Source organism: Anoplophora glabripennis, unplaced genomic scaffold (assembly GCF_000390285.2).
Source record: "Anoplophora glabripennis isolate ALB-LARVAE unplaced genomic scaffold, Agla_2.0 scaffold367, whole genome shotgun sequence".
Classification (NCBI taxonomy): Eukaryota; Metazoa; Arthropoda; class Insecta; order Coleoptera; family Cerambycidae; genus Anoplophora; species Anoplophora glabripennis.
Window position 1 is genome coordinate 331549 of NW_019416474.1, and position 12699 is coordinate 344247.

At 31.3% G+C, this 12699-nt stretch overlaps 1 protein-coding gene across 1 annotated transcript in view; it reads left to right on the plus strand.

Moving 5' to 3' along the window:
* The first annotated feature begins 1974 nt into the window (after positions 1-1974).
* LOC108909124 (sodium bicarbonate cotransporter 3) overlaps positions 1975-12699 on the plus strand; it is a 194262-nt gene continuing 183537 nt past the window's right edge. Inside the window, exon 1 of the mRNA XM_018713362.2 lies at positions 1975-2045. The gene's annotated coding sequence lies outside the window, so the exon portion shown is untranslated. The remainder of the gene's footprint in view (positions 2046-12699) is intronic.

Sequence of the window (12699 nt, forward strand, 5' to 3'; positions counted from 1 at the left end):
CATTTAACAAAAAATAATACTAAATATTTTTTTCGTGGAAATATTATTTTAAACACAATACATACATAAAAGGTCTGAAAATTATTGTAGCAGAAATATTGTCCTATGGAGCTGTTGTCTGGTGGCAAAAACCCAACAGACAGCAGCTAAACAGAAGCTCAGCCAGGTGCAAAGAATTGCTTGTCTGAGCGGCACAAGAGCTATGTGAACAACATCAACATTAGCAATTGAGGTGATGCTATGTCTGCCACCTTTAGATATTTATCTAAATGAGGTGGCTCTGACAACGTTCAAGAACGTTGATGTCAATCCAAATGTAGGATGTGGAGAAGTCAGATGTAGCCTATGGAATGAGGCCGTCAGGAAGATGTGTATTCTGCTGGCAGACACTAATAGTATTTCTGCTCAGTTTGTATTTGACAGACCCTACACAGTACTCATAAAAAATGAGGAAGAGAGACCGTCAGTGACGGTATAATTAACATCTCCATTGACGGATCAAAAAGGAAAAAAGGAACAGGATGCGGGATCTATTCCAGATCCCTGCACATCCGATATCAGTGGACTATATGTACGTGCCACCGTAATACAAGCGGAACTGGCAGGTATAACCACAGCTGCTAAAGAAATTGCCTGTAGGCAGATAACGCGCAAAAGTATCAGAATCTACACAGACAGTAGACAATCAGTACTGATCTTCATCTTCATCGAGCGCTGGTGGTGGCCTCAGCTACCAACAGTGTATCGGTATGCTGGATTAAGGGACATGACTGGTGCAATGGTAATAAAGAAGCTGACAAGTTAGCTAGAAAGGCATCGGGTCATATTATATACGGACCCGGCCTCTCCAGTATGCTTTCATTATCAGCACTTTTTGAAATGATTAAAGAGAACACCCACAGAGAGTTTAAAACACGGTGGGATGAAATAAACAGCTATCAATTTGCTATGGAGTTCTTAGGATACCCCCAGCAAAGACACAGCCCAAAAATACCTGGCTATGTCCAAAGTAAGCCTTCGTCCGATGAGAGATCCCCCTGAGCAACGTCATCACCTTTTTTTCCTTAGGCTGGTTGACGGCTCAGGAGAGCTGATCTCTCGTTGGGGGGATGCACAAGGAGCCCAATGGGGCCTAAGTGCTGTAGCTCAGTATAGTGAGTTGCCCTCCAAATTATTCTAGAATTCCAGAATTCCAGAATATTGAATTTTGTTAGAGATAGACCGGGACACAGCCGTTTAAAAGGGCATTATATATAGTAGTGAAAAAAATTAAAGGAACAAAAAGTTTTCATGAATTATTTAGTGATTTTCGAAAGGCTGTATCTCAGTGAAAAATGTTCCCTTAATTTTTTCCAGTAGTGTATTTGAAGTTGTATTTCTAGAAAATCCTAAAATTTTTTTTACACGAGTTATTTTTGTATTTATTTAAAACATGTATATTTTAATTAAAGCAAATGGCTCATGAGGCCAGACAAAGGAGAAAACAAAGGATATTTTTCTAAATAACCGTTGCGACCGCCCGACAGGGCATTTGCCTTTTGGAGAGCTTACGTACTGGAGCACACTCTACGTAGGTACAGTGATCAATATCTGGCGCATGCCTCGATTTCAGACATTAAAACAGCAGGAGAGTTAGTTATATTTCAGACTCCTCGCTGAAAATGATTTCACCCCGTTTTCTGTAACTTCTTCTTTCGAATCTTAGGGTTGCGTTTGTTTCTATTTTACATCAACCTTAACTAAGTATCGTCTAAACTCATATGAGAAAAAAAAAACAAAAAGTGAAACCGAACAGCCTGAAATATCGATGTTTAAATAATAATGTTCGCCAAAAGTATTGTTAAATTTGTTAATAAATGTTTTTACAGGTTAAGGAAGTATAGAAGTGATACGGTTAAATACGTTAATATTTAGATCACATTAGTTAATAATTGAACATTTTATTTTATAGTGAGAAATAAATAATTAGTAGTAGGTAATTGTTTGCACAAGATGGCACAAGACTGAACGAAAAAATTGTTCAGGTATTGATGAACCAGTATTTGGTAAGTACATTTTTTTCTCTAAGTAGCATTTAATTTGGAAGAATTGTCTTATGAAAATTATAACAAATAATGTTTTTCACGGATGTTTTAGAAATTATGGTTGTTGTTTTTTTCAGTTTATATTGTCAGTAGCGTAAATAAACACTCTTTCCCTTTCTCTATCATTTTATAAATCAAGTTTAATCTATCTTTTCTTTAACTATATCAACTTATATAGACACATTATTTCATAAAAGTCCTTAATGTCAAAATGTTTTCAATAAGAATGATAATTCCAAACTTGCAATAAATCAGAGGCTTCGCATTATCATGAAATGATGAATTACCAAGTATGAGACCTATTACTTGTTGTATACCTACACAATTTATCACATGTTATTTCCCGAGACTTTTACATTTGTCCAAATATAATTTGCATAAAAGATTTTTTGCAAAAAAATATTTAAACAAAATTAAAAATAACAATAATAATAACAATAATAAGAAGATGGACAAGAAGAAAATCCTCTCTCTCTAAATATCTATTCCACTTAATAATTTAATTTCTGCCCATAGAAAAATTTTTATACCAAGCCGGATCACTGTTTCTTTTTTCGGAATCAATTGGGCATTAGAGAAAGTTATTTTGCTGTTCTGTTCTCCTAGAAATTAATTTTTGATAAAACCTGACAGGACATATATCTTCATCGACTTTGTTTTGCACAATCCATTCTATCCGTCAAAATCCTTCTTGAAAACTTTTTGATACAATTGGGTTATACTAAATTTTACCTAAAATAATAGGACAAATCTATTGATTTTCTTTATCTGTCTCAATGCTTTTATTATCAGTTTCTTCTTTGAAGTATTGTAGCATGTAATTTGTTGCCTCTACGTTTCTCTGTGAGGGTTCAATGATAGGTAGAAATTTGGTGAAAAAATTTTGCTGTTGACAAGAGAGAGTGGAATGGATCAGATCTAATTTATTTATTTATTTATTTATTTATTTACTCTTAAAATATCCAACGGGTGAAACCCACTTAAAGGATAAGTTTTAGTACAAAAAAAATACATTAATGGAAAGAAGCACTAAAAATATATCCTAAAAATTAATATAAAAGTTACAAAAGAATAAAAAAGAGACCAATACACAGAAACAATACAAAATCCTAAGATCAAAAGTAATATATGTATATATAATAGTCAAAGTCAATAAAAACAATCAACAGAACAGTCAAAAACAATGAAAAAATATACATATTAAAATTAAAGAAATAAGAATATACACAATAGACCTAATTAAAGTATGCCTTTACATCTCTTACATTACAAAAAGTAATATCAAAACCCTCCATATTATTACAATTGCTCAACATTTGATATAAAGGCGACTTTAATAATAAATTGGTACGGGCAAAGGGTAACATAAATAGCGTATTGTTCCTAGAATTCATTCTGGGAACTCTATACGACAACTGCTCATTAATGGACTCACACTTAATTTTGAAGTGAATAATTTTATATAAAAATATTAAGCTGTGCATGGTACGTCTGCTAGTAAGACTCTGTAGGTTAAACCGAGCACAGAATAATTGTTGTGGAGTACCTCGAGCAGGATAAACCCCATCCAACAGAAATGCGGCAGATTTAAAAAATCTTCGTTGTACCCGTTCTAATAAGAAGGTATATGTAATATAAATTGGGTTCCATATAACTGAACCATATTCTAATTTGGATCTTACAAAAGTTATATACAATAATCGCAGAGTGGACTGGTTTCTGAAGTCTCGAGAGTTTCTCAAAACAAATCCGAGACTCCTATACGCATCGGCTAAGGAACCGTGGATGTGCCGCAAGAAACTCAGCTGCGCGTCAAAAATAATACCAAGGTCTTTAATGCAATCAGGCCTCTTGAGAACACTGCCTTGCAATACATAATCGAATGTGATAGGCACTTTTTTCCTATGAAAAGACATAACATTACATTTGTTAATATTAAGAGGCAACGTGTTTTTATTCTCACAGTCCAAAACAGAGTTGATCTGACCAAATATTTTTACATCATCAGCGTATAATAAATAATGAATGTTTAGATCTTCCGCAATATCATTAATAAAAATATCAAACAGAAGAGGTCCAAGTATGGACCCTTGAGGTACACCTGATGTTTGAAGAAACGCATCTGATTTGAACCCACGATATTGCACATATTGGGATCGGTTACGGAGGTATGAATGAAATAATTTTATTAAACCATTACATAGACCTACGTTGCTAAGTTTATTTAACAGTTTGGAGTGAACGAGTCTATCGAACGCTTTAGAAAAATCCGTATAAATGACGTCGACCTGACTTCCGACATCAAGAGCTGCAGAAATATATTGTGTCTTACACAGTAAGTTTGAAATTGTTGACCGTCCTTGTATGAACCCGTGCTGTTCAGGGTGCTGTTATATTTGAAGTATGGGATGATATAAAATTGTGCAAAATAGTCTCAAACACCTTACAGAAATTGCTTAAGATAGCAATGTTATAGGTTTCGCAACAAAGGCTCTGAAACTTTTAATTACTATGCTCAAATCGCAAATAAGTTAAAATAAAGGGGCACTTTTATTTATAAAAAAGTATGTTATAGACAATATTTGTAATTTTTGTCTCCAATTTAGAACCTATACATGTACAGGAAATGTTTTTTGTAGTTTTCTTTATTTTTTTTAAAATGTTCTCAAAAAATTGTTAAATATAAATTTATTTTAATTATAACGTGTGTCTAAAGACTATACGAACAAAAAATATATAAGAAGTAATTTTTGGTAAAGTTATATTCCTACACAGGGTGTAATTTTTTAAGGGAGTCAATTTTTTTAGGACCTACCTAATAATACGTGTTTCCAAGATTACTAATCTGAAATTATTATTTTTTAAATAAAAAATATAGTCGAGTTAAATTTTTTTTATATTCTTTTATACCCTGCCATTGTGTAGCTCTCAAACTCGGGTTATTTAAATGTTTGATACCAATTTTTTGAGATGCTGTTCAGTATGTCACTGACCTCTAACGGTGATCTAATTTAGGTCAATTACATAATATCAATCCACCTGATGAGATGTAACAACAACGTACTAGACGGGTAAAAAACAAACGATTCATTTTATTACATGTATTTTAGTTTTCAGTTTATCCGTTTATGACAAGATGTTTATAATGCGACAGATAATTTCGCAAATTGCGTGAGGTACCTATTAGTTTTTACTGGAATCGAAATACAATTTGTATGGTGCAGTATTATGTTTTATTAAGTTTAATATTATGGTAAAATTTACCTTACAAAATTATTTAGTTCAGTGATTGTTGTGTGTCCTCATTGTTATTTCCTGTACGATATTATGAAAAAACATGTACAAACAAACCAAGCAATATGACATTTGACAACAAAGTAATATACAGCGTGTCCCACTAGTGCGGGAAAGTCCAACATCTATGTTAAAATGAGGAATATATGGATTTTTCTTTTTACTGTGTTGCCATATTTCTCAGAATGTATAAATTAAAAATATATTCAACAATACAGGGTGTTCCACATTTCCTGGACAGACACCAACTTTGGTTTTTTAATTGGAAACACACATTTTTAATATTTTGTTCGGATTCTACATCAAAAATTAAAGGGTACTTTGTGTAGAATAGTTCTATGCAAATATTCACAGTTTTTGAGATATCTCGCTTGAAATGTTTTTCTAGTCGATATTGGTCGCTTACATTTTCTGATACTGACAGGTTATACTAATAGCTACTAAGCCCATTTTTTTATCAGATGTTTAGTAAGGATGACTCTTCCGAATCATGCTCCAAAAACTAGCCTGCGTTGTACAAGGTGCCCAAAATATCATGTCAAAATTTCCAATTGAAAAATTGAAAAATCTCGATTTTTTTAAATGCAACGCTCTATATATTTTCATACCATGAGATGCAGAATTAAATTCTCTACAACTTTGCTATACCTGCTCCTATACCAAAATTCATTAGTTTTTCATGAAATCTCATTTCTATGAAAAAATGTGAAGTTTACAAATTGTCTGTCCAGGAAAAGTGGAACACCCTATATAGTTGAATATATTTTTAATTTGTACATTCCGAGAAATGTGGCAACACAGTAAAAAGAAAAATCCATATATTCCTCATTTTAACATAGATATTGGACTTTCCCGCACTAGTGGGACACGCTGTATATCTTCCAATTGTGTATGCACTTGTGGCTAACATGCACGGTTATTTTAGGTTTCACTAAGTTCACTGAGTATGAAAATTGCCAAGAAATTAAAATAATCAATTTCCGCGATATTCAACAATTATATCAATTAAGGCATTTGATTTTTTTGAAAAAAAAAAACAGTTATATACATATGTACATTAATTTGAATACAATTTGCCTGACCGAAAAAGGAAGTTGAGGCCAAATATTAAGTTAAGCCTACGTAACTCAGTAATTTTGAGTTTTGAATAAGTATCATATGAATATGTACTTATATCAATAAAATTATAAGTAGAATCCCTCCTTCAATGTTTATTCATACTTTTTAGAATCCTATTATAATACATATGAACTATTTTAAAAAAAAGCTTATAAAAATAAACCTTCTTGTGCTTGTTTAAGTTCTAAACCTGATGCAAAAATTACGTTATTATTATCTATATATGTTAACCGTCTATAAATAAAGCTGCTTCTCTTAGTTTGATACGTCTGGAAGTAAATTGTGGTGGTCAGCATCTTCAGCATAATCAGTGTGGTTACTATTAATCAAAAATTGCATATAATAAAATCTAAATTTACTGCAAATTGTACAATTAAATGAGGCGTTCGATTATTTTTTTACACTTCTGAGGTACATCTGAAAATAACCGAACTTTTTTAATCACGCGTTAATGGAGATATCTACTGATATACGGTTGGCAGCATAACCTCCTCTGTAATCAAATGTTCTTGGATTGTTGATATCTGATTTAGTTTTCGTGATATTATTTGACATTGCGTCAATGATTGTATTATTTCAATATAATTTGCACTTAATTGAGTTTTCCTTAGACCCTATCAGTGAATCTCAATTAAAAATAAAATGTAATTGAGTTCGCCGTTCAATTTTAAATTGTTTTAATTGGATCGGATAATTTTAATTAAAATTTATGGACTTTGACTTTTGGCCACAATTTTGGTTTTAGCTGTACCTTAAGGAAAATCGAAATTAATGTTTGGTCCATTAATGTTTTAATTTAACTCCTTAGCACTACATATGAGGAGAGTAAAAAATATCATATAATTTACATTTTATTGTAGGATACATATTTAAAAAAGTAATTTTCGTATTTTTTTTAATTTACTTTAAATTAATAAAATTTATAATTTGATTGTTCGATATCTTCTGACAATTAAAATTTGTTTTATTAAATCATATTGAATTCATGGTAACATGATTTTTCAGATTTATAGTTTCAAATTTATTTCTACCATTTCCTGCGAAAAGTTTACCTTATCAATCAATGTCCTAAACTAGATTCTGAAATTTGAGAATTTATTTCAGCATCGCACAACGTCGGACAGGATGTTGTAGATGAAACGAATCTATTATATAATTTTATAAAATGTACTAATGTAAACATTCATGTAAATAGATATAAATAATTAAATAAAATCTTGACATGACAAATATATCTTTCGCTAACTTAATTCTTAGAATTTATTAATATGATATATGTACTTTAAGCGAATGTTTACTTCACCTAAATTTCATTCTTTCATTCATTTCATACAATTTTTGAATTTATTTGAATTAGCTTATCATCTTTATATTAAAGTAAAACTATGAGGTCTAATAATATAATAAGTTTTTTAAAACCCCTATTTGCGTATTTTTAATTACGTTTATATGAACATTCTTATCAATTAATATTTATAGGTATTAACTAAAAATATTTAAAAAACTAAAACAAAGTGATAACATTTTATTTGACTAAAATGTTATCTTCTACAGTTGTACTTTTTCATATTTGATAACTGACTGGTTTTATGTACCAAAAAAAAACACTAGTGAATTGTGTAAAGATACTAAAAGATATGGGTTTACAAATTTGCATTTATTTAGTATTTTGCATTTTGCATTTTATTTCCAAATCTGGTTGACAGCTTATATCAGTCAATAGATAAATGTCAGCCCACTTTATGTATATTCATTGACTTGGAAAAAGCTTTCGATTCGGTTAGTCACACACTGTTACTTAATAAGCTAAGAAATATTGGAATTAGAGGCACTACGTTTAACTTGATAGAAAGCTATTTAACCAATCGTAAACAATCCGTTAAAATTAGTGAAGTTATGAGTGATTTAAAAAATGTATACTATGGTGTACCTTAGGGAACGGTACTGGGTCCCATTCTATTTAATATATACGTAAATGACTTATTTAGTTTACCTTCTGATGGTCAGATGCTTGCATTTGCAGATGATACAGTTATCATTTATAAAGGAGACACATGGAGAAATTTAAAAAAATAATTGAACGTGACTTTAAATTAATTAAACAATGGTTTGATTATAATATTTTAACTGTAAACAGGTGCAAAACCAAGTATCTACCATTCAGTTCTTATCGGAACCATTTACCTGACCTTGGGCCACTAAGGATCTCAAAGGACTTAGACGAGGACATTCCTATGTTGATTGAGGAAGCTGATTCTGTTAAATACCTAGGAATAGTAATGGATAAACATTTAAGATGGGACTTACAAATAAACAACATTGTTAAAAAACTTAGAACATTAATACCTATTTTTAAATACCTTAAACAATTGTTGACAATAAAAGAACTTAATATCCTGTACTATTCCTTGATTCAGTCCCAAGTAACATACGGTATAATGGGCTGGGGTGGAGTAAATAATAATTTCCTACAAAAATTAAACACAATTCAAAAATGGTTTATTAAAATAATATATAATAAAGATTATACCTACCCAACAGAGAATTTGTATAAAGAAACAGGAAAAATGGATATAAGACAACTTTTTTGTGAGAAAATACTTATTTATCTATATAAGAATAAAGATTTTATTGAGTTTAACGATCATATTTACAATACGCGGGCAAAAAACATAACAACATTAAAACAAAGGGTTAATAAAAAGGCAGGTACAAGAAATTTTAAATATATTAGCTTAAAATTATATGATGCTCTCCCTATAGACATTAAAAATATAACATCTTTGTTTCTTTATAAAAAAAAAGTTAAATTATGGATCCAAGAAAGTCCGGGATTATTGATGCATGAAATAGTAAATAAGACTATGTATTTTTAATAATAATTAATAATGCAGTATCAAATTATAGTTTAATATGTATATTTTTGGCTTAAGTATGTAGCTGATGTTTGTATTATTAGTTTACTGTGTATGTATGTATGTATATGTGTTGTGGATATGACTGGTTATGGGTTCCACATTCAAGTACGTCGTACTTTTAGGAATCATAACTGGTTATGATCCTTAATGTAATGTATTGAATACATCTATTCAATGTTGAAATACATATTTCTATATTATGTGAATTTACAGGGCCCTCTCTACTCTACTTTATAATTATAATTATTAATAATTAATAATCCTTTAACAAGTAGTAAGTAAATACTTCAAAAGGTTACTGTGTTTGTTTGGTTTTCCGCATATTGTATATGTGTGTATATATAATGTGTATATATACGTGTATATTTATATACTATTTGTATGCCAATTTGTAAAATTTTGGGAAAATAAATAAACCTTTTATTATTATTATTATTATTATTTACAACTAAAGAGTGTGCAGATATTGTCTTTGTTATCCAATAGGAACGCCCGAGAATACCGACGAAGATACCCAAATAAGCAGCAATTTGCCTACACAGTCTTTAGTCTTCGAGAAGAGGTAACCCCGCTCCAAAAAGAGGCATTCGTCCTACTGAAATGAATGTACAAAATGAAGAAGTTATAATAGATGCTATTATTGACAACTCTTGAATTAGTGTTCTGCGTTAGCAAGTTATCTTCATTTATCACCGAATTTTGTATGGCTTGTATTGAACAGAGAAATGTTACACCCATTTCATCGCTAAAATGTACAAGCGTTATATGCTAGAGATGCTCCTCACCGATTAGAATTTTGTCGCTGGTTACTTCAGCAACATGGTAGATTCGCTTCGCTTGTCCTGAACATATATGGGCGTTACAAAATCCGCATGCAATTAAATAGAGAATAATTTAGTACCTGTACCTGTTTTAAATGATCGTTTTTCATTGATGACGTAGGGCTTAATATTGTTCAAAATGTGTGGCATCAGCACGATGGTGCACCACCACACCCGCTTGGTTAAATGTTCATTTCCCAAATAAATGTCAACAAGGTCCAACAGCATGGCCACCGCGTTCCCCAGATCTAAATCCTTTGGACTTTTATTTATAGAGACATATGAAGATACTTCTCCACCATATTGAAATCACTACCCATCAGCAGATAGGTACTTGAAGGAATTCAGTATTCAACTAACCAAACAAAAAATGATCCAAATCTAATAATATCGATGACGGACAGTTTATTGCGCCAATGTGAGGGTTGCATTCGAGACGAGAGTGGACATTTTTATCATTTTTATTTATGAGGCTACAGACTACATTGATTGAAATATGAAATAATATTTTTTAAAATGCTTGTAACTCCTAAACAAAAACAAATCGGACCTATGTTCATATAAAAAAATGTTTGAAATTAATTAATCTGTCAAAGTTTGTTATAGATATTGTAGAACACCCTGTATATCTTTCATAAACATTTATTTTTTTCCTCTGTTCTCAACTTTTATAAACTCTTTAAGGTTATTTAAATGTCATATACATACCTATATTTTGTCACCATTCATTAAAATGTATGCCTACGTACTGAAAGTCACATGATTAGATCCCATGACTTCGGTGAATTAATTATATAGACCTACATACTTACACACGTTTCAACCTAAAAACACGATCATATATGCATATCTGATTGTTTATATAAATAAATTGACTGTTATGACTATTACTCGATGGGATTAAAATATGCTAATACAGTAGAAACGTAGAACCCGTGTGTTTTTTAGAAATAAATTGAATTCATTGCTTTCAACCGGTAACAACTTACTTTACCTCAGTCACATTTTTCCTTTATTTCTTATATTTATTAAATATATTTTATATCGTTGTGATCGTCAGTTAAGGATGATTTATCTTTTTATAATCCTTAATCTTCAATCAGATAGTGTAGTATAACAACCCCGGGTTCTATAAAAAAAAAGAATAAACGTAGTTGTGGCCAAAAATATGTGATCGTCATAAGGAATACCTACGTTGTATACATCTATTTTTAATTGACCGGAAGGCGCTGGCTACTAACTTTAAAGAGGGGAAGTATGGTTTAATTTTTTAAAACAAAAGCATAGTAGACACACCTTACTTTATTATTTACGTACAACAGACTTCAAATTAAACATGTGACAAATAGAAAGAACAACAAAAACATTAACAACCATTTAACATAAAATGAGAGTGCCAGGTTCACCTAGAGCTCCTCCGGGGAAACAGCATGGCAGAGAAACCCACGATCTCTAACTACCCAAATATAAATACAAAAACAACCGCTAACAAAAGGCATAAATTAGGATCCTTTGCTAATGATAAATAACGCTCGACTCATTTAATGTTTCACTAAATGTCACCTCACTCGAATTAGACATACACACTTCCAAGTAAAACTAAAGAGGTTTGGTGTTAGTTAGCCGGCAGGGCCGGGAGGTACTGGAGTCCGATACGGGAGGCAATCCAGCTATGAGCTGAGATTTCGGAAGATCTGTTTAGCAATTCTTTTTTTTGTATTTTATTATTCCTTTTTTTTCAGATTCGTACCTCAGGGGCGAAAATGTTAGTAAATTCAACAAGGCTCTTATAGGCGTATGACATAAAGTGAGCACAAGAAACGCTTTATTAGTTGTTTTTCGAACAATGTAATCAGGACAAAACAAATTAAATGTGGAACAAAGGAGTTGTTATTGCAATATCCGGGCAGTCACGACAATATATACATATTTTAACATGTAATAAATAATGAGCAATCGCTAATAATAATTGTAACAATTTTACCTTAGAAAAATATATGCCCTTGAGCATAAAGCAATGGCGGCAAAACATACGAAGAATTATAATCATGAAACATCTATAACCATCACAATCATAAAATTACATAGAACAATTAACAACAAAGTACTTAAAGAATATTACCTGTTAATTAATACGGGTTAAACACTTTGATTTTTCACTATTTTGCCACACTGCCTGCCGATCGTCTTACTCCCATCTCCACACTGTTCTCACTTCAACTATTTAGGCTTCCTTCCAGAATTCCCCACCTGAGCGTTTATTTTTGCGCTTCCTTCTACCAACTGTCAACATTACGTTTTCATTATTGTACAACACCCACGTAACAGGTGACGTCGAAGTTGATACGATATATTTGGTTTTGCACAATATATAGCCTTTCGTATGGTATTGATACATTCTTAGAATATGTCAAAAAAATTCCACTTTTTAAATCTAGCGCCATAAACAGCATGTCAGATTAT